This window comes from Schistocerca nitens, chromosome 7 (assembly GCF_023898315.1).
Source record: "Schistocerca nitens isolate TAMUIC-IGC-003100 chromosome 7, iqSchNite1.1, whole genome shotgun sequence".
Taxonomy (NCBI): domain Eukaryota; kingdom Metazoa; phylum Arthropoda; class Insecta; order Orthoptera; family Acrididae; genus Schistocerca; species Schistocerca nitens.
The window spans coordinates 529586774-529607250 of record NC_064620.1 but is presented as its reverse complement, the minus strand read 5'-3'; positions in this window follow the sequence as shown (position 1 = coordinate 529607250).

Here is a 20477-nt window from a genome sequence, read left to right as displayed (position 1 = left end):
AAATTATAATTGTCTCCTGATTTGTTGTGCTGAAATGGTTATGTATGTAGGTTATACTTTGTGATTTATCTGCTTGCACCTTCATGTTTACTTATTAAGATTACATAAGAACATTTATTTGCTTATGCTGATATGATGCTAATGACCTGTTTATTATGTAAGATACATATTTGCTGCTTTGCGTATGGATTGCATATGTACACGTTTCTGTTTTGTTGTCATAACTACTCTTTAATTTGGTATATAGAAATGCTGATATATGGTATGCGAACATGGAGTTTAGGTCACACTATGGTATTAATTATAGATTGTTCGCTTGACAGAGTCTCGTTATAGGGATTGTGCTACACCCACTTGTTAACATTCTGTTCTCTACCGGTATATTTACTCGCTATTGCATGTTTTGCTTACGCTCAGTGCCTTATATTTTAAGATAAGAAAATGAACTGCTATAATTCTACGAACGATATTGGTACAAGAAACTTCATTGAAGTCACATGAGCTGGAGGTTTTATGGAAGCTGTATAAATTTATGCTAATAGGAAGGAAGCTAACGACATGACATACCAACACAAGGTTTAGACCATTGACAGTTATTACACTGCATTCTTCGTGAGCAATTGAAATAGCAAGTGACACTTGACACAAGAAATACTCCACATGTTTGCTTCTGTTTTGCCATGATTCTTGAAGTGGTGTACACACTGTGAAATATTAGGATCATTCACACTCCGTGCTCGTACTTACTTACTGAAAGTTATTCAAACTAAAGGCTGTTAGAGGTCATGTACGCATTTCTTTTATTTAATGATGGACAAGGTAACCAAAATGTATTTTATAATTCATAATGAGTAGAAGATTTGGATGAGATGGATTACACAGAGGTTGTGTGTGGACATTGTGTCTTCGGATTGTATGGGATGATGAAGTTTGCATTAGGATTTTATCTGTACTTGTTCGAGGAGACTGATTAGAGGAAAGAATTGTTATGGAAGTGAAATGATATTGGGGATAAGGTTTATATGTAACGACGTATTGAAGAGGTATTATTGAGGTATTGAGATTGTGTGAAGTTGATGATTATTGGAGTTTTGGTGGACAAGAGGTAAGGTAAATGATATTTGATGATAAGGCTTATGCGTGTCGTCGTAAGAGGTATTATTAAAGTATTAAGATTATGTGATGTTGATGATTATTGGAGTTTTGGTGGATAAGAGGTAAAGTAAGTGAGGAGCATATTTTTTTGTTGGTTTATATGGAACAAGGAGGATGAAGATGGCAGACTAGAACACTTTGTTAAATCATTAAGCAGTATACACACACACACACACACACATATATATATATATATATATATATATATATATTCTTTTTTTTTTTTTTTTTTTTTGGAGAGAGGAAGTATTTGCATATCTTGTCACACTGACAGTTGTTCAGCAACCGTACATTTGATTTGGCTTGGCAAACATTGCTCTTGACATGATGACTATGACGTTGACTAACTATTATTGACTGTTATACACTGCTGCCACTACTACTTGATACACATGTTGAACATCAAATTTTTTACAGAATTGCATTTACACAGTTAACACTATTCAATTAGAAAGATGAGTGAGTGTGTTTTGTGTGTTGTCCTTTCCTAATCCCAAATAATTGGTACCGACCTACCTGCTAAATATTATTTTACTTGTTTGTTGTGGCTTGCACTGACAGCCATAAATGTTATAGGTTTACTGGTATTTGTGTATTTGTAATAGTTAATATGACAATTATCTGATATCACTTGTGTGTTTATTATAATTTGTATGTTTAGTGTAAGAGCATTGATAATAATTTTGTAAAAGCAATTGTGTGTGCATTCAAACTGTTGTTCGTACCTGCACTTGTTCAACATGATGAGTGCCACTTGGAAATGTTTAATTTCCGCTGATAAACTCTGATGAACTGTCTGATTAGTGATAGTGAATATTATGGACTGTTACCTGCACATGTTCAACATGATGGGTGCCACTGATGGAACTGCTACTACTGATGATGTCACTTGTTGCTGTCTGCACCTGTTCAACATTGCTGGGTGCCACTGATGGAACAGCTACTACTGTCTACACCTGCTCAACATTGCTGGGTGCTACTGATGGAACTGTTTCTACTGAAATGATGTCACTTGTTGCTGTCTGCACCTGCTCAACATTGCTGGGTGCCACTGATGGAACTGCTTCTACTGAAATGATGTCACTTGTTGGTGTCTGCACCTGTTCAACATTGCTGGGTGCCACTGATGGAACTGTTTCTACTGACATGATGTCACTTGTTGCTGTCTACACCTGCTCAACATTGCTGGGTGCCACTGATGGAACTGCTTCTACTGAAATAATGTTACTTGTTGGTGTCTGCACCTGTTCAGCATTGCTATGTGCCACTGATGGAACTGCTTCTATGAAATGATGTCACTTGTTGGCGTCTGCACCTGTTCATTGTTGGGTGCCACTGATGGAACTGCTTCTACTGAAATGGTGTCACTTGTTGGTGTCTGCACCTGTTCAACATTGCTGGGTGCCACTGATGGAACTGCTTATACTGAGACGATGTCACTTGTTGGTGTCTGCACCTGTTCAACATTGCTGGGTGCCAGTGATGGAACTGCTGCTACTGAGATAATGTCACTTGTTGGTGTCTGCGCCTGCTCGCCATTTCTGGGTGCCACTGATGGAGCTGTTTAAATACTGCTGATGAAATGTTATGAGACCGCTATTTGCACCTGTTGACCATTGCTGGGTGCTACTGTTGGAACTGTCAAATACTCTGAGGAGTGCTACTTGTTTATTGAACTATTGAAAAGATTTTATGTGAATATTTGTATAAACTGATTTTTTGCGTATTTACTGTTTATCAAATGTTATGAGACTCTTACCTACACCTATTCGTCATTGCTGGTGCCATTGATTGAATGATACTTCTGTAAACTATTATGTAAAATCACATGTATGCAAGCATTTGTGTTCCTTACTGTATTTAACATATTAGCTTATTGAAGGTTCAGTGCAAATCCAAAATTTATTTAGTTATGTGATATTGACTTATTAATATTATCTTTTATTTTTGTCTGTATTTTTTGGACGAATTTGGTGGTATTTTCACCACCAATGCTGGCAAAAATACCATCAAATTCTAGCCCGTGGAGGAGGGACACATGAAAGGTGGCTACACTGAGTCACAGCGCCAGTGCTTGTTGAGGGGATGTCGTTAGCAGTACTAGTTGAGGGCATGTCGTGTGCATTTCTTCTTTTGGGCGAGACAGCAGATGCTGTTCGATTGGGGATGTTGTAATGATCACAGTGTATTTTTCGTCAATATATATGAAGGTAACAAAAAATTTTTTGTTTCAAATTTCCTAAATAACAGTGCCTCTTGGTCACAGGTTCAGTCAACAAAGCTGGCTTGTGTTCATGTATTAGACTGTAATTCTGGTTTCTATGTGCAATTATAGTATTTCTGGTTTTTTAATCACTTCATTGTAAATGGTGTTTAAAATATCTTGTCGTATTGAGGAAGAACCGTGCCAGATGTGTACGTTGAATCTCACTTCCACACAGAACAGTTACACTTTTCCTTTGTTGTTTCGTAGGTTTTATAGTTGCTGGGGACTTAATTAATCAATTGTGTTAACGGAAATTTCCTTTCATTCTTTATTGTGATTCTATGCAGTCAGATTGCGTACTAATACTACTCAGGGCCTACCGGTGACGAAACTTCGTAACCGGACATACAGCTACTAAAAATTATTTGCATTTTTTTCAAATAATTAAGCCCCCATGCACTGTGATAGTGCCACGCACAACAACAAGGAGTGCAAGTCCCCTCCACTAAAAACACCACCGCCTCCGAATTTTACTGTTGGCACCACACACGCTGGCAAATGACGTTCACCTGGAATACGCTATACTCACACCCTGCCATCGGTAGCCACATTCTGTACCGAGATTCGTCACTTCACACAAGGTATTTTCATTGTTCAATCGTCCAATGTTTGCGCTACTTACACCAAGCGAGGCGGCGTTTGACATTTACTGGCGTGAGGTGTGGCTTATGGGCAGCCCTCGACCATGAAATCCAAGTTTTCTCGCCTCCCGCCTAACTGTCATAGTGCTTGCAGTGAATCCTGGTGCAGTTTGGAATTCCTGTGTGATGGTCTGGATAGATGTCCGTCTCTTACACATTACTACCTTCATCGACTGTCGGCGGTCTCAGCCAGCCAACAGAGGAGGTTGGCCTGTATGCTTTTGTGCTGTGCGTGTCCCTTCACGTTTCCACTTCAATATCACATCGGAAGCAGTGAACCAAGGGATGTTTAGGAGTGCGGAAATCTCATGTGCAGACGTATGACACAAGTGACACCCAATCACCTGACCACGTTCGAAGTCCGTGAGTTCCGGGAGCGCCGCATTCTGCTCTCTCACGATGTCTAATGACTACTGAAATCGCTGATATGGAGTACCTGGCAGTAGATGGCAGCACAATGCACCTAATATGAAAAACGTATTTTTTTGTGAGTGTCCGGACTCTTAATCACATAGTGTACCAATGCTAGGGGGGAGCCTATGGCGAAGGTTAGCGACAGGCGGCTAGCTCAACCTTATTCTGGACAGCTAATATTTGTGAACAAACTATGACTATGCTACAGTGGCAAACCAGCAGTACGTATTTCTAATTATTAACTACAGCCAAAAATTACTATAGACAGCGATCTCAGGGAAATTATACTTGATTATAAACAACACAACAACCTCCAAAGAATATTATCTCAATATTCAAACTCTTCTGGGGTAAATTATTTTTTAAAGACATGTTCAGACATGTGTAAGTGACGTTCCTTCTCTGACAATGATAGAATTTTGATTAAGAACAAATATTTGAATCAACCATCTGGCTGCGAGTTTTAAAACATCCTCTAACGTCTCCTAACAACTGTTATACAAACCTCCTGTATGCAACAGAGAAATTATCTCGTTTTGCTGCTGCAACTGCGTGAATAGCAAAATGCTAAAATATTTGAAAAAGCAATACTGCGATCCATGCAGAGTGCAAAGCATAGACTAATTGCAACAGTTACTGGCATACTTTTATATATAGAAATTGAATGATCAGAAGGTGTTTGGTCAACTAACCCAAAACGGTGTAAAGAAAAATGAAAGAAACCAATGAAAACTTTCAATTTACTATATTCAGAAAATTGATGATTTAAATGCTGACAAACTTTGTACAGACTTTTAATTATTCCACAATGTCTACATTTATAGTCAAATGAAGATGCAGTACAGAATCAACAGTAACGGGCACTAGTATACCTTTCTGAGTACCAAAGAATTCATGATGATAATAAAAACATTGACGTCGTATCCTTTTGGGAAAACAGGTTCTCATAATTGACATAGCAGATCAAAAGTCTCTATACGACACAGTAACAGAAACAAATCATATTGAGTAAATGAATAATAATAAGTTATATGCACTTGGAAACAGAAGTCAACATTATGTGTATAGGCACATAAGCTCATTGCTCAGTCAATAACTCCAAATATGCCTGTACACATATAATTCTTTGAAGTACAGTTGTAAATGTGAAGTTTAGGCCAATCACATAGTGACAAACTAGTTCTTCACAAATTCATTTTCTAGTGGCACAGTACAGAGCGTAGCACAAAGTACACGTCTTGATCCAGAACATACAAAATATGTGACTCATAATATCATTGAATGACATACAGATGTTGCCAAAGACATTAACAGTGGCATATCTAAAAAAAATTCTAATTAATTGTAGATCCCAGAGTTGATATATACATCATAGTTACATGTCATTTAATTTAGCATTCAATAATAAATTAGGATTCCTCGAAGATACACTTACATATACAGTAAAAATTAGAGGTAAACAACAAAATATGAAGTTCATATAATCCAATTTCTGTGGGAGATATTTAATAAAAAATATATGTGAGTGTACATGCAATTCCTTCTTATACAGTGTAAGGGACTTGAGCTCCAGTCAACATAAGTTAGTGAAGAATGTCATTTCTTATGACTGCATATTCAGTTTAGTTCTCATAACTTACCACACTATAGCTACTATACACTATACCTGCTATACACTATACTTACCATATACAAAATACCCTCATACATCAAGAAGAATATAATAATTCCAATCCCAAAGAAAGCAGGGGTTGACAGATGTGAAAATTACAGAACTATCAGTTTAATAAGTCACAGCTGCAAAATACTAACGCGAATTCTTTACAGACGAATGGAAAAACTCGGGGAAGATCAGTTTGGATTCGGTAGAAATGTTGGCACACGTGAGGCAATACTGACCCTACGACTTATCTTAGATAATAGATTAAGTACAAGCAAACCTACGTTTCTAGCATTTGCAGACTTAGAGAAAGCTTTTGACAATGTTGACTGGAATACTCTCTTTCAAATTCTGAAGGTGGCAGGGGTAAAATACAGTGAGCGAAAGGCCATTTACAATTCGTACAGAAAGCAGATGGCAGTTATAAGAGTCGAGGGGCATGAAAGGGAAGCAGTGGTTGGGAAGGGTGTGAGACACGGTTGTAGCCTATCCCCGATGTTATTCAATCTATATATTGAGCAAGCAGTAAAGGAAACAAAAGAAAAATTCGGAGTAGGAATTAAAATCCATGGAGAAGAAATTAAAACGTTGAGGTTCGCCGATGACATTGTAATTCTGCCAGAGACAGCAAAGGACCTGGAAGAGTAGCTGAACAGAATGGACAGTGTCTTGAAAGGAGGATATAAGATGAACATCAACCAAAGCAAAACGAGGATAATGGGATGTAATCGAATTAAATCGGGTGATGCTGAAGGTATCAGATTAGTAAATGAGACGCTTAAAGTAGCAAAGGAGTTTTGCTATTTGGGGAGCAAAATAACTAATGATGGTCGAAGTAGAGAAGATATAAAATGTAGACTGGCGATGGCAAGGAAAGCGTTTCTGAAGACGAGAAATTTGTTAACATCGAGTATTGATTTTAGTGTCAGGAAGTTGTTTCTGAAAGTATTTGTATGGAAGTGAAACATGGACGATAAATAGTTTAGACAAGAAGAGAATAGAATCTTTTGAAATGTGGTGCTACAGAAGAATGCTGAAGATTAGATGGGTAGATCACAAAATTAATGAGGAGGTACTGAGTAGAATTGAGGAGAAGTGGAGTTTGTGGCACAACTTGACTAGGAGAAGGGATCGATTGGTACGACATATTCTGAGGCATCAAGGGATCACCAATTTAGTATTGGAGGGCAGCGCAGAGGGTAAAAGTCGTAGAGGGAGACCAAAAGATGAATACACTAAACAGATTCAGAAGGGTGTAGGTTGCAGTAGGCACTGGAAGATGAAGAAGCTTGCACAGAGTAGCATGGAGAGCTGCCTCAAACCAGTCTCTGGACTGAAGACCACATCTACAACAACAACAACTTATCACACATTTAATAATTGACTAATGGGACCGTGATTATCAAAATTATTTCCTTATTATTACAACATAATTATTTTATTTCTTAAGAATCATACAACTGTTTACATGATGATCATCGAGCAGAAAGTAGCATAGCAACAGAAGGTCAATATTGTCAGATGTCAAATGTCAGTTTGCCTGTGTGTCGAGTCAGAATTTTATGGCCATATGTAGTTAGTCACAACAGCAAAACAAATAAGACATTCAATAATGATGTCACTTACTCTAAGACTCAACACAATAAAGATTTATCCATGAACTGTTCAGTTGTAGTTGAAAGAAATGGTTTATTAACCGAAAATGAAGCAAAAAAGTCCGAAATAAAATTTTAAAATAGAAAGAAACAAAGGTATTGAAGTAAATTAATTTTCGCAATTATTTACAAAACGCGTAACAATGTAACTGGTCAGCTTGCATCAAAGTGTAAAAATGCTACACGCTGAAAAGAAAAGATTGTCAAAATGCATAACATTTATGTATGGTACACGTAATGGGTCAATGTCTTTAGCACGATGGGTTCTTCTGGAATGTCTGGTTCTCCATAACAGACCACTGCAACATTCGTATTGTTAGAGCGTAATTCGCTCGCAAAGTAAGTTATACTCCGATATAAAAACATTGTTTCCTTCCGACAAATGCATAGAGTTCTGTGTTCTTTTTATTACTTCTGAAATAAAGAAAAATTCAATTATGATCATGTCTCACACAAGTACAGTGAGTATAAACCGTAACAATTTTTTTACTAAGACAATTTCATTCCACAATTTCGCATAGCTAGAAAATTCATTTCACGCATACCTCACATAATTCAGCAATAGAGACAAAAAAGCCTTGTAAAACTATCCATGCTCATTACTCGACGGATACATCAACACATCTCCAAATAGATGAAAAGAAAGGTGTCATCTCCAAGCGCTGGCGTTTTATACAGGTAGAAGTTTCGTGTTTTCTAGAGTTTACAATGTTTATAGCAGGTATGATTGGTATCTGAAACTGTAATTAGTTTTATTTCAATAATCGATAACTCTTGACTTCATGATACATCTCTTCAGTAGCAACAAAACTTCAGGAGTACTGTCCTCTCAGAAATCCTTTCATGACAAAATAAATATCTTATGAAGATATCACTGTGAGTCTACCTTCGAATAAAGTGTGCACAATCAGAATCTCCATGTATCGAGTACAGCTGTGGTTTGCTATGTTTGAAGAGTGTACTTTCCTTACCTTGCCTCATTCCATAAATAGCTGCAAAAATCGCTTCCTCACCAAATCATATGTAATGCCTCGTCTGTCTCCCTCAGAACACCATATTTCATTAACCTTCAGCATAATATCCTACGGTTCATAGTCCAATTCACGTTATATACCATAATTGCACCAAAAATATACAGTAGTTGCGCAATGGTAACCCATATTAACGTCATAAGATTCACATGGCAATCCTAAAGCAACATTCCTCATCATATTCCAATCTATATCGCACAGTCTTCCCTAGATCCATCACTTCTATGCATACATCTGTGAAATTATCACTTTTCGAAAATAGTTCATAAACAGCACAACAAACATCAGTCATAAATGTTCCTAGTTAAACTACTGCCAATCTGAAATACCTTCCTCAGTTCAGAACCACTCATAGAAAGACTCTAATTCTAAATAAAGTCATCAGCTAAACCTCTACAATTCATGACCTGCTTCACAAAATATATACCTACAGAAAAAGTCATCTCATGCACTTTCCTCAAAAGTAACACAGTATTCTGTCTGGTAAAGGTAAAGTGAATGTACATCACAGGTTACCACAAGACACAAAAAACTTCATTATATGGGCAAACTATCTTCATGAAGAAAAAGTGAGTTTCTTGGAACCTCGAAAACAAGTCTACTCTGCTATACCAAGGTCTCAAAACAAATTCCTAACTCAAGAAATAATATAACAGTATCATATTTCAATCAGATACTTCACCAGTAAACTCAGAATAATACCAGCTGAATTGAAATCGTTCATAGATGGCTTACCATTCCATATTGTCATAGTGCAAATATAGATGCAAAAAATTGTCAGTTTCCACTGTCTTATGAGCTTGTCAGGCTACGCTCAGCAAATACAAAGTACTTTTCTTCACACAACACAAATCATAGATCATCACTATTCTTCAAAATTTCGTATTGAGTAGATTGACAGTAAGAGATGCGTTAGCAAATACACAGGTTAATTGAATAGTATGAAACACGGCTGAAAGCTAAAGTAAGAAAATGCACTGTAACAGCTGGGGCACCTATGCTCGCCACTGCATATGTTTACCAAAGTACAGTAAATCCCACATGGTACTATTCTTTGTACACTTTGATGTTCGATACATGATGAAGACCTCTTGATTCATGCGTTCTTGTGATTTCAAGTTCCACAGTACTTGCATGAGCGATTCTCCGTACACGAAAAGGACTTAATACACCAAGAAAAATTTCTTACTCAAAGACTTTCCTTTATGAGATAAACGATGCAATTTGAGCAACACTTTCTGACCTACCTGTAAACTCTTGGTGTTTACTCGTGGATTCTATAGCTTCTTCCTTTTCTCTGCAGCTTTCTTGATGTGTTCCAATGCTAAATTAATTATTTTACGGTGTTCTAAATGTCGTTATGTCGGGAAGGCTGCTAACTGTTTTATACGATCTGGTCGTGGTTTATTCTTTAGTATAGAAGTGGAGGTAAAGTTGTAGACACATTTGGTAATTCGCTACGGTCGCCGGTTCGAATCCGGCCTCGGGCATGGGAGTGTGTGATGTCCTTAGGTTAGTTAGGTTTAAGTAGTTCTAAGTTCTAGGGGACTGATGACCTCAGAAGTTAAGTCCCATAGTGCTCAGAGCCATTTGAACCATCCATTTGGTAATTCGTTATTGATATTTTGATACTCAGGTAGATATGAACCCCTGTTTTCGTGTTGACGATAGCAGTAAAATCTGAAAAGTTTTCCTAATTCTTTCGTAATGCGTTCTGAGGGGCTACAAGATGGCATAAAACGTGATATAAATATTCGTCTAATTCTCCTGCGTCTCATAGTTTTTAGCCATATGTTAGAACGAAATTATGGGCCATTATCAGAAATTATATTGTCAACATGCCATACTTCTTCCAGAAAATTCTTTAAGAATGCTATAGAAACAGATTTCGCGGTAGCTAAAGGTGAAATGACACAAATTTAGAGGAAAGCTCAACAGCTACAAAAACGAATGAATGACCATTTTTAGATTTCGTAACGGGACATGAAATGTCAACAGCAGCCAGTCCTCTCAGTTTCACAGGAATGATCGGAAATAGTGGTGTTCAGTGCGTAATGACAGATGGTTTTGCCTTTTGGCACAGTTTGCATTTTGCCAAGACAGTACGAATCCGCGTTTCCATATTTAACCCGTAATTTCTGAAAACATTTCTTAGCACCAAAGTGTGTGTAACTAAGATGTGTGTACCAAATGAGTTTGTTAACGAGTTCGTCTAGGATGCAAAATACCCAAATAAGACTGTTAGAAAATTTACGGCTCAATAACATGTTGTTACGTTCAAGGTAAAACTGTCTTATAGCAATATTTGATTTGTTTTGCCATTTCTCCTTTATCTCTTTCCAGATTGGATCTTTCTCCTGCTCATGAGCAATATAATTTAACAAGTATGAAATGAAGTTTTCAAAAGCTACTTTTTGGATACATAACAAACTAAAATTATTTTCCTTGCAGTCTTCTTCATTAAATTGGACTAAACCAACAGGTAAAAGTGAAAGTGTATCAGCAATAATGTTTTCCGAACCCGAAATGTAAATCACAGTGAAACTGAATTCCTGAAGAAACAAAACTCAACGTCTTAAACGATCATGATTAGTTCTAGATGTCATAAGACACCGAAGTGTCTAATGATCAATATATACCTTAGTGTGTTTAACGTGTAGAAAGCAACGAAATTTATCAAATGCCTAAACTGTGGCTAATGATTCGAGCTCAGTGATAGAATAGTTATGCTTGGCTTTTGTTAAGCCTCTACTGACAAAAGCTATACTTTTCTGTGTAAGAACTCCATTTTCTACTGTTTCTTGAAAGAAGTGGACACCAAGACCAGATTTTGAACTATCCGTCGAAAGGCAAAAGTCAAGAGATAAATCAGGATGTGATAATATGGGTGCATTAAGCAATGCGGTTTTCAGATCATCATATTCAGTCTGGGCGACATCGTCCCAGTCCCAAATTGTATTCTTACTTGTGAGTTGACATAGCCTAGACGAAGATAAGCTCTCTACGCTGATGAAACGTCGATAAAAATTCAGAAGACCTAAGAATCCTTTAAGTTGTAGTTTGTCCATAGGTACAGGCATTTCTTCAATTGCTTTCAGTGTTTCTGGATCGGGTGATATACACTTTGTAGAGATAATGTGGCCAAGAAATTTAATTTGCGTTTTACCAAATTATGATTTTCCTAATTGACTCTAGTACCATGCTCAAGAAATGTCTGTAATAGTTCGCTCAGTACCTGATTGTGTTTGGTCCACGAATTTTCCCCAACCAAAATGTCGTCGACATAGGTGGTGATCCTGTCTTTAAAACAATTAAGATGGTATTCAGACCTCGGATAAGTGCAGCGGATGAAATATTAAGACCAAATGGTAATTTTCGAAATTGGTTGCAGTTTCCAAAACAGAGAAAGGCTGTATATTTCCTACATTCAGTATGTAATTCAATTTCCCAAAAGCTAAATTATAACTAAAGAGAAGATATTACTTTTACACCATGAAATTCTTGTAACAATTCGCCTAGTGTTTGTGGTCGATCTGTTTCTGGTTGTATTACAGTGTTGGCCTGTCTGGAATCGCCTTTCTTTTTAACAGCGTGTAATGGGCTGTTGTATGAACTTAAAGCATGCTCAATAATTCCCTGATCTAGCATCGCTTGTGTTTCCTGCTTAATCATTTCTCTGTATGTCAACGGAATAACATAAGGTGCTACAGAAAAAATTATTATGTTCCTTAACCTCGAATTCGTAAAGAAAAATTCTTATAGTTCTTGCCTTGTGAGAAAAAAACTTCAGAACGAGACTGTAAATTTTCTAATAATTAATGAGTGTCTGCATCAGAATCTACTTGATGTCGTAACAGATTGTTCAGCTTCACAATGAAATGTCATTACGTCGTTCATGTAATTGTCAGACAAATTCAGAGAGTGTTGTGCCTTGAGCGGAAAGAGAAAATGCATAAAGTTCACATCTTCATCTTTCTTTGTTAAACAACCTTGAAATGTAACCATTAGGCACGCCACACACGTTCCGCTATACCTGTCAGGTAAACCCGTACAGGTAACCGGTGCAGGTGAACCGGAGCGTGTATTCCAGCCGCTGCAGGCCAAACTATACAGGCGTAACGACCTGCGCAGGAGACTGGAAAAGAATCAAAATTCAATTCTTTCAGCCTACACAGGGGCGTAAACTTGAGCGTGTGTGTGAGTCACTCCGGCACGTCTGTACAGGAGGCTTTTGGTTAGCTGGGGCAGAGCGTCTGTTGTCTTTGTATTTGCGTGTACAACGGTGTTATCTAGCGACTAATGCACAGCAGTGCTTAACTCCTGTGATCAACATGTCAAATCGAAAACGGAACGCCGGCCGGTGTGGCCGTGCGGTTATAGGCGCTTCAGTCTGGAACCGCGAGACCGCTACGGTCGCAGGTTCGAATCCTGCCTCGGGCATGGATGTGTGTGATGTCCTTAGGTTAGTTAGGTTTAAGTAGTTCTTAGTTCTAGGGGACTGATGACCACCGATGTTTAGTCCCATAGTGCTCAGAGCCATTTGAACCATTTTGAAAACGGAACCAAGTGAGAGAAGATTTTATCGAAACGTCTAGGCTGGAACCTGGTCTGTGGCAGGTGAAAAGTAAAGAGTACAACGACCGTGAAAAGAGAGATGCAGCCTATGAATAACTTGTTATTAAACTGAAGGAGTTAGAAACAGATGCTACAAAGCAATCTGTAGTTAAAAAAATTTAAGAAATAATGTACGTAAAGAGAAGAAGAAACGTGACATTTCAATGAAATCCGGAGCTTCAGCTGACAAGATCTACGCATCGAAATTGTGTTACTCAGATCTGTTGGATTTTCTTGACGATCAAGATATTCCTGGAGCGTCTTTGTCAAACTTGGATGACGAGGATGGATGTGATATCGATGGAGTAAGTGTTCAGATTATTTATAATACTCACATAATTTAATTTAATTTAATTACAATACTGACCCTACGACTTATCTTAGAAAATAGATTAAGGAAAGGCAAACCTACGTTTCTAGCATTTGTAGACTTAGAGAAAGCTTTTGATAATGTTGACTGGAATAATCTCTTTCAAATTCTGAAGGTGGCATGGGTAAAATACAGGGAGCGAAAGGCTATTTACAATTTGTACAGAAACCAGATGGCCGTTATAAGAGTCGAGGGTCATGAAACGGAAGCAGTGGTTGGGAAGGGAGTGAGACAGGATTGTAGCCTATCCCCAATGTTATTCAATCTGTATATTGAGCAAGCAGTAAAGGTAACAAAAGAAAACTTTGGAGTAGGAATTAAAATCCATAGAGAAGAGAGAAAAACTTCGAGGTTCCTCGATGACATTGTAATTCTGTCAGAGACGGCAAAGGACCTGGAAGAGCAGCTGAACGGAATGGACAGGGTCTTGAAAGGAGGACATAAGATGAACACCAACAAAATCAAAACGAGAATAATGGAATGTAGTCGAATTAAATCGGGTGATGCTGCGGGAATTAGATTAGGAAATGAGATGCTTAAAGTAGTAGATGAATTTTGTTATTTGGGGAGCAAAATAACTGATGATCATCGAAGCAGAGAGGATATAAAATGTAGACTGGCAATGGCAAGGAAAGCATTTCTGAAGAAGAGAAATTTGTTAACACCGAGTATAGATTTAAGTGTCAGGAAGTCGTTTCTGAAAGTATTTGTATGGAGTGTAGCCATGTATGGAAGTAAAATATGGACGGTAAATAGGAAAGACAAAGAGAGAATAGAAGTTTTCGAAATGTAGTGCTACAGAAGAATGCTGAAGATTAGATGCGTAGATCACATAACTAATGAGGAGGTATTGAATAGAATTGGAGAGAAGAGAAATTTGTGACACTACTTGACTAGAACAAGGGATCGGTTAGTAGGGCATATTCTGAGGCATCAAGGGATCACCAATTTAGTATTGGAGGCCAGCGTGGAGGGTAAAAATCGTAGAGGGAGACCAAGAGATGAATAAACTAAACAGATTCAGAAGGATGTAGGTTGCAGTAGCTACTGGGAGATGAAGAAGCTTGCACAGGATAGAGTAGCGTGGAGAGCTGCATCAAACCAGTCTCTGGACTGAAGACCACAACAACAACAAACATTTTGTATTAACAAATGGAAAGTTTATATTTAGAATCCACGTTTTTATTAATTAATGCAAAATGTGTTGAACTGTATGAATTATTAACTTACTAAGGCCAAACTCCTTCTTTTAATCTATTTTTTGTTTCGAAGAACCCTATTGTCTTGCCATGGAACTTTGCCTTCATTCCTGAAGTATGAAGTGATCCATTTCTAAGCTGTTTAGCAGCAGACGTTATGTTCCCGTGGTCCAGGCGTTTCAGTGCGATCATATTTGATTCCGAGCTACCCAAACCTGTAATGCCAGTAGTTCCTTCGTGCGTCTCCTGATAGGTACTGTTTGGAGGTGTGTAAAAGCTTGGATGTTGTTCCATCAAAAAATTGTGCAATGAACATGTTGCCATCACCAATTTTATTATGTTCTCTGGTTCCAAATTGATTTGAGTATGGAATATACGAAATCTGGATGCAAGTGTTCGAAAACACTTTTCGACACCGTGTCTTGCTCTTGAAATGCGGTAGTTGTAAATTTCTTTACTAGGTAATCTAGTTGCGCTTGTCGAAAAGCCTTCATAATATTAAGTGTAAGAGGAAAGGCGTCATCAACCACAAAACCGTAAGGGACATTCTCGAAATTTTCTGTAACATTGCATGGCTTCGGAAGTCTGAGCTCATTACTCTAACTTTTCATAAAATTTAGTATTCCGAAGAATGCCTCCATCAGAAACACGTCCATTAGTTCCAAAATCCACTAAAAAGAACCGATAGTTAGTATCGACTATCGCAAGAAGTACCATACTGTGTCTGCGTTTGTAGTTGAAGAAAAAATCCAGAATTTTCTGGGGGAACTATGTCTTTATGTGTACCATCCATGGCACCAAGACAATGTGAGAAACTCCATCTGTCTTCAAATGTTTTAGCGACCATTTTCCATTCCTCAGCGGAGTCAGGAAACTGAAACAACAGCAAATTAATAATATTTTTTCACACTGTGGATGAATAGCGATAATGACTGCAACAGGCTTTATAAATTTATTTTTACAACCAAAATAAAAATAACATTTAAAATAACACAAAACCTAAGCTTGTTTAAAGAGTTGGGTTATAAAGAAAATAAGAAATAGAATTTTCAAATACTGTAATAAAACTACTTGTTTAAAATTTTTTAAGAAAGTTTGTGTTATATGCGATTGGAGGCTTTCTCAGCGTATTTCAGCTATGAAATCTTCACGGGTTATCAGCCGAAGATGGTGGTTACACAATCCATTGAGCCGGCCGGAGTGGCCGTGCGGTTCTAGGCGCTACAGTCTGGAACCACGAGACCGCTACGGTCGCAGGTTCGAATCCTGCCTCGGGCATGGATGTGTGTGATGTCCTTAGGTCAGTTAGGTTTAAGTAGTTCTAAGTCTAGGGGACTGATGACCTCAGAAGTTGAGTCCCATAGTGCTCAGAGCCATTTGAACCATTTTGAACAATCCATTGAAATGTTGCGACTAGAAGACGACGCCACTCGGCTGATAACCCGTGAAGATTTCAAAGGTTTGTGTTATTTTTATCTTATAATTTCGTCTTATTTTAAATTATTTTCCTGTTATAAACAATAAAACCAGGGTAAATGACTTTTAGGGTCTAATAATATGCTTCCTTCAGGATGGAATTGAGGCTGCTGCTCCACAAACACCCGGCAGTGAAGAACCCTCAGAGAAAAACGAGAGTTCTCAATGAAAAGTGTGGAATTGACCAATTGTGTCCTGCTGCCAGTGAGAGATCATTTTAAAAAACCTTCGCCCCACGATAACAGGTATGATCTATTGGAAAAATCTACTGCAATGAGAGTGAAGACATTGGAAAAAAGCCGGCATCTGACTGTTGAAAAAAGAATCAGTAACCTCCTATATGAAGCTGAAATGGGAATGCTTAACATGCCAACGAGTTGATACAGCTCCTAATATCTAAGCAGGTCTAGCTGAAGTACGAGCTCACCAAGTCGTACCGCAGTTTAGACAACAAACAGCGCCTGTACGATTTGTGACCAATCAAGAACTTCCACACTCAACAGCTACTTACTTAGCTACCTTTAATAATATTTGATTTTCGAGGCATTTTTAATTTTTCTGTGCTCTTCATTGACGAATACTACCAAGTTTTCAATTATTTTTCTAACTTCATGTATTACTCATTATTATGACTCAGTTGTCCGCCCCTGGTAGCTGAGTGGTCAGCGCGACGGAATGTCATAGGCCTACCAAACGGCCCGGGTTCGATTCCCGGCTGTGTCGGAGATTTTCTCTACTCAGGTACTGGATATTGTGTTGTCCTCATCATCAACATTTCACGCAAGTCGCCGAAGTGGCGTCAACTCGATAGACTTGTACCGGGCAAACGGTGTACCCGACAGGAGGTCCTAGCCAAACGGAATTTCCATTTCTAGGTCTCACTTAAAATTTTGTATTTGAATGGTAAAAGAGTAACTAAAAATTAAAAAATCTAAAAAATGTGTGTATTTACGATACACACCTGAAGACACACTCCTTTCAGCACAATGTAGGTGACGTCACATGTCTCTGGAATTATTTTTCCGAGAGCTTGGGGTGATATTATAGCAGAATATTTGAGACATTCGTACGATCGGCCCGTTGCCAGAAACCTCAGAGCAGCTGTCAGCCTTTCATGGGCAGAAATACAAGTTCTCATAACTGTATTTTTCCTTTGTATTAAAGGAGTCAGAAGCGACAATAGTTTTTGGTAGACGTCATTCATCCGCAAATAATTACAGTAATCTGAAGGACCATAACTCTCTTACTAATCTCGTATGAGTTTATTCATTTCTCTTTGCAAGCCACTCTTTACACCACGTTTCTCGTTTTTGCTTCCTTTTACACTTCATGGCCACTGACAAACCGACTAACGCAATCGCGTCGTCTTCTTGTCTACGCGCCGTTTCTCGACTGACTGAGTTAAAATCATCCGGTTTACCGTAGCGTGAGTGCGCTCCAGCCTGCACAGGTATACCTTTCCGGTTCGTTTCCAGGCGTGGCTGCTAGTCATTGTTGTGCCGGTTCGTTTTGCCTGGATTGGTGCGTGGGTTGGGCGATGTGATTTCTACAGTTGCATCACGCTCAGAATTTGAATCTCTACGGTCACGCCAATTTTGGTTTGATCTGTCATCATAATTATTTCGTCTTGCGCAACTGTAATTAATTTTGTTGTCCCCTGGGCTCGATACTCAGACTTCTACAACCTGAGCACCACGTTCGGAATCAAAGTTTGTGTGGTCAGCCAATTTCGATTTACTCTGTCCTTACCATTGCGTCTAAAATTGTCTTCATTGCCATAACGGCTGTGTTCACGCGATCCACGATCTCTGTTCCTGTACTGATAGTTCCTATGGTCACGGGAATCATTACTCGAGCGTCTGTAATGTGTACTGTGGGCCAGAGACTGACAATCCCGCTACAGTTGTAAAGTTCTTTTATTATCACACGACCGGTTTCGGGCTCTTATACGCCTATCTTCAGGTGTCGTAACTTGGTGCTGTGATCCCCAAGCGCCGCGGTGGACGTGTATAGACGCGGTGCGCTACCTATAAGCGCAGAACAAATTTCCTGTTCTGCTTTTGTAGGTAGCAAAAGCCTGGACTCAAGATTATTAATATCTGACTTGAGTTCCTCACGTACCCGAATTTTCAACCGTTCTGACATTTCCTCGAGCTTACGATTTAAATTATTAATCTCATCCCGAAACAATTTGAAGTTCTCTTCCTGTAGCTTGAAATTTAGTCCCTGTTTGCTGCTGGATTCGTTGACCTTGTCATTTATCCAGTCAGTAGATTTTTTAATCTGACGAAGTTAAGCTAATACTAATTGTGTAACATTATTACTGAAAGAGGGAATTACAAAATTATTTTGCTCTGTAGAAGTATAAGCTATACCTGAATCTCTCATAACAAAAGCGGACTGTGTTCCGATATTTTGATCGCCCGAATTGCGTTTAGTTCCCTGCATTTCATCACTCACGATCGGAAAATAATAGCCAATACTCTGACTATTCACAGTATTGTTTGAAAGTTCCCTGACTTGATTATCCTGAGAAGAATTTTCTACATCATATCTCAAATTTTCTGAAACTTCATTTGAAGCTACTTCAGCTGTCTTGACCATTCCTGCCTGTGCTCTAGTTTTCATTGTCGTTGTAGCAATAAAGAAAATTTTACAAAAACGCAAAACAACTGAGTTGGCAAATCAATTATCTTAACGTCACTGTTAAAAAATAAATACTGAACTAGAAAACTGATGACATAAAAGTTTTGAATAACCAAGAGCAGCGCGGAAGCAACCAAAAATGCTATGCAGAACTGCTGCATAATAAAATTTTGCAAATGCTGTAGCAAGACGAAGCATCTCTAACTGCGAAATCGTGTAACGAAACAAATGCATGCCAGGCACATCGACAAGTATAAGACGTACGAAAACGTACAAGTGAATGACATAAATGGTATTCAAATCGGAAGTACTCTTCCTACGTATTATATAGTAATCAGTTCTCAGCCATCTGACTGCGAGTTTTAAAATATCCTAACATCTGTTCTACAAAGCTCCTGTAAGCGACAGACAACTTACCTCGTCTTGCCGCTGCAACTGCGTGATCAGCAACATGCTAAAATATTTCAAAAAGTAATATTGCGATCCATGCAGAGTGCAAAGCATCGACTAATTGCAACAATTACTGCCATACTTTTATACATAAAAATTGAATGATTAGGAGGGATTTGGTCAACTAACCTAAAACGATCTAAAGAAAAATGAAAGAAACCAATAGAAACTTTTAATTTGCTGTATTGAGAAAATTGATGATTCAAATCCCGACAAACTTTACACGGACTTTTAATTATTCCACAAAGTCTACACTCAAGAAACACGTTTCCGGCCGCAACAAAGAAACGAATATGACTCTGAGTGTATGCACACATATATCTGACAAAATCCCTCTGGTTTACAAGCAACCAATAACTACGTGCAGCGAAATGGCTGATTAACAAAAAACCCTCGATTAATACCAAAGTCTCCTCCGGAACCAGTAGCACGATCACGGCTGGCTGCAGCCTCTCACGTCGCTAGGGCTCTCTCCAACGCACCCTGCGTCCGACCACTTCCGACTCCCCTCGACAACTGCTCGCTCGCCGATAAACGAATAATAATATCTCAAGACTCAGGGTTTGTGTATGCACAGAGCAGAATCATAGAGATCCAACTTTCAGTATAAAGAAGATCAGCTGACGTTGTAATGTGAAACACCCGATTGTATGTACCCGAAGGTGCACGGGCTGCCATTGACAGTTTGGGTGCTAAGACACGAACTCGTTGCTCAGACACGATCCCGCTAACAAATCTGTGTCATTTTAAGCTTCATATGACAGCAACTGGACGAGCATTGAGCAGTCCAAAGTACCAAGACCAGTAACGAATTACCTGTCAGTGTCTGGTCTCATAATGTTACTTTAATTTAATGTCAACAGAAAAATTAAGCCTCCTTTGCCGGTTAGCTTTAGGGAC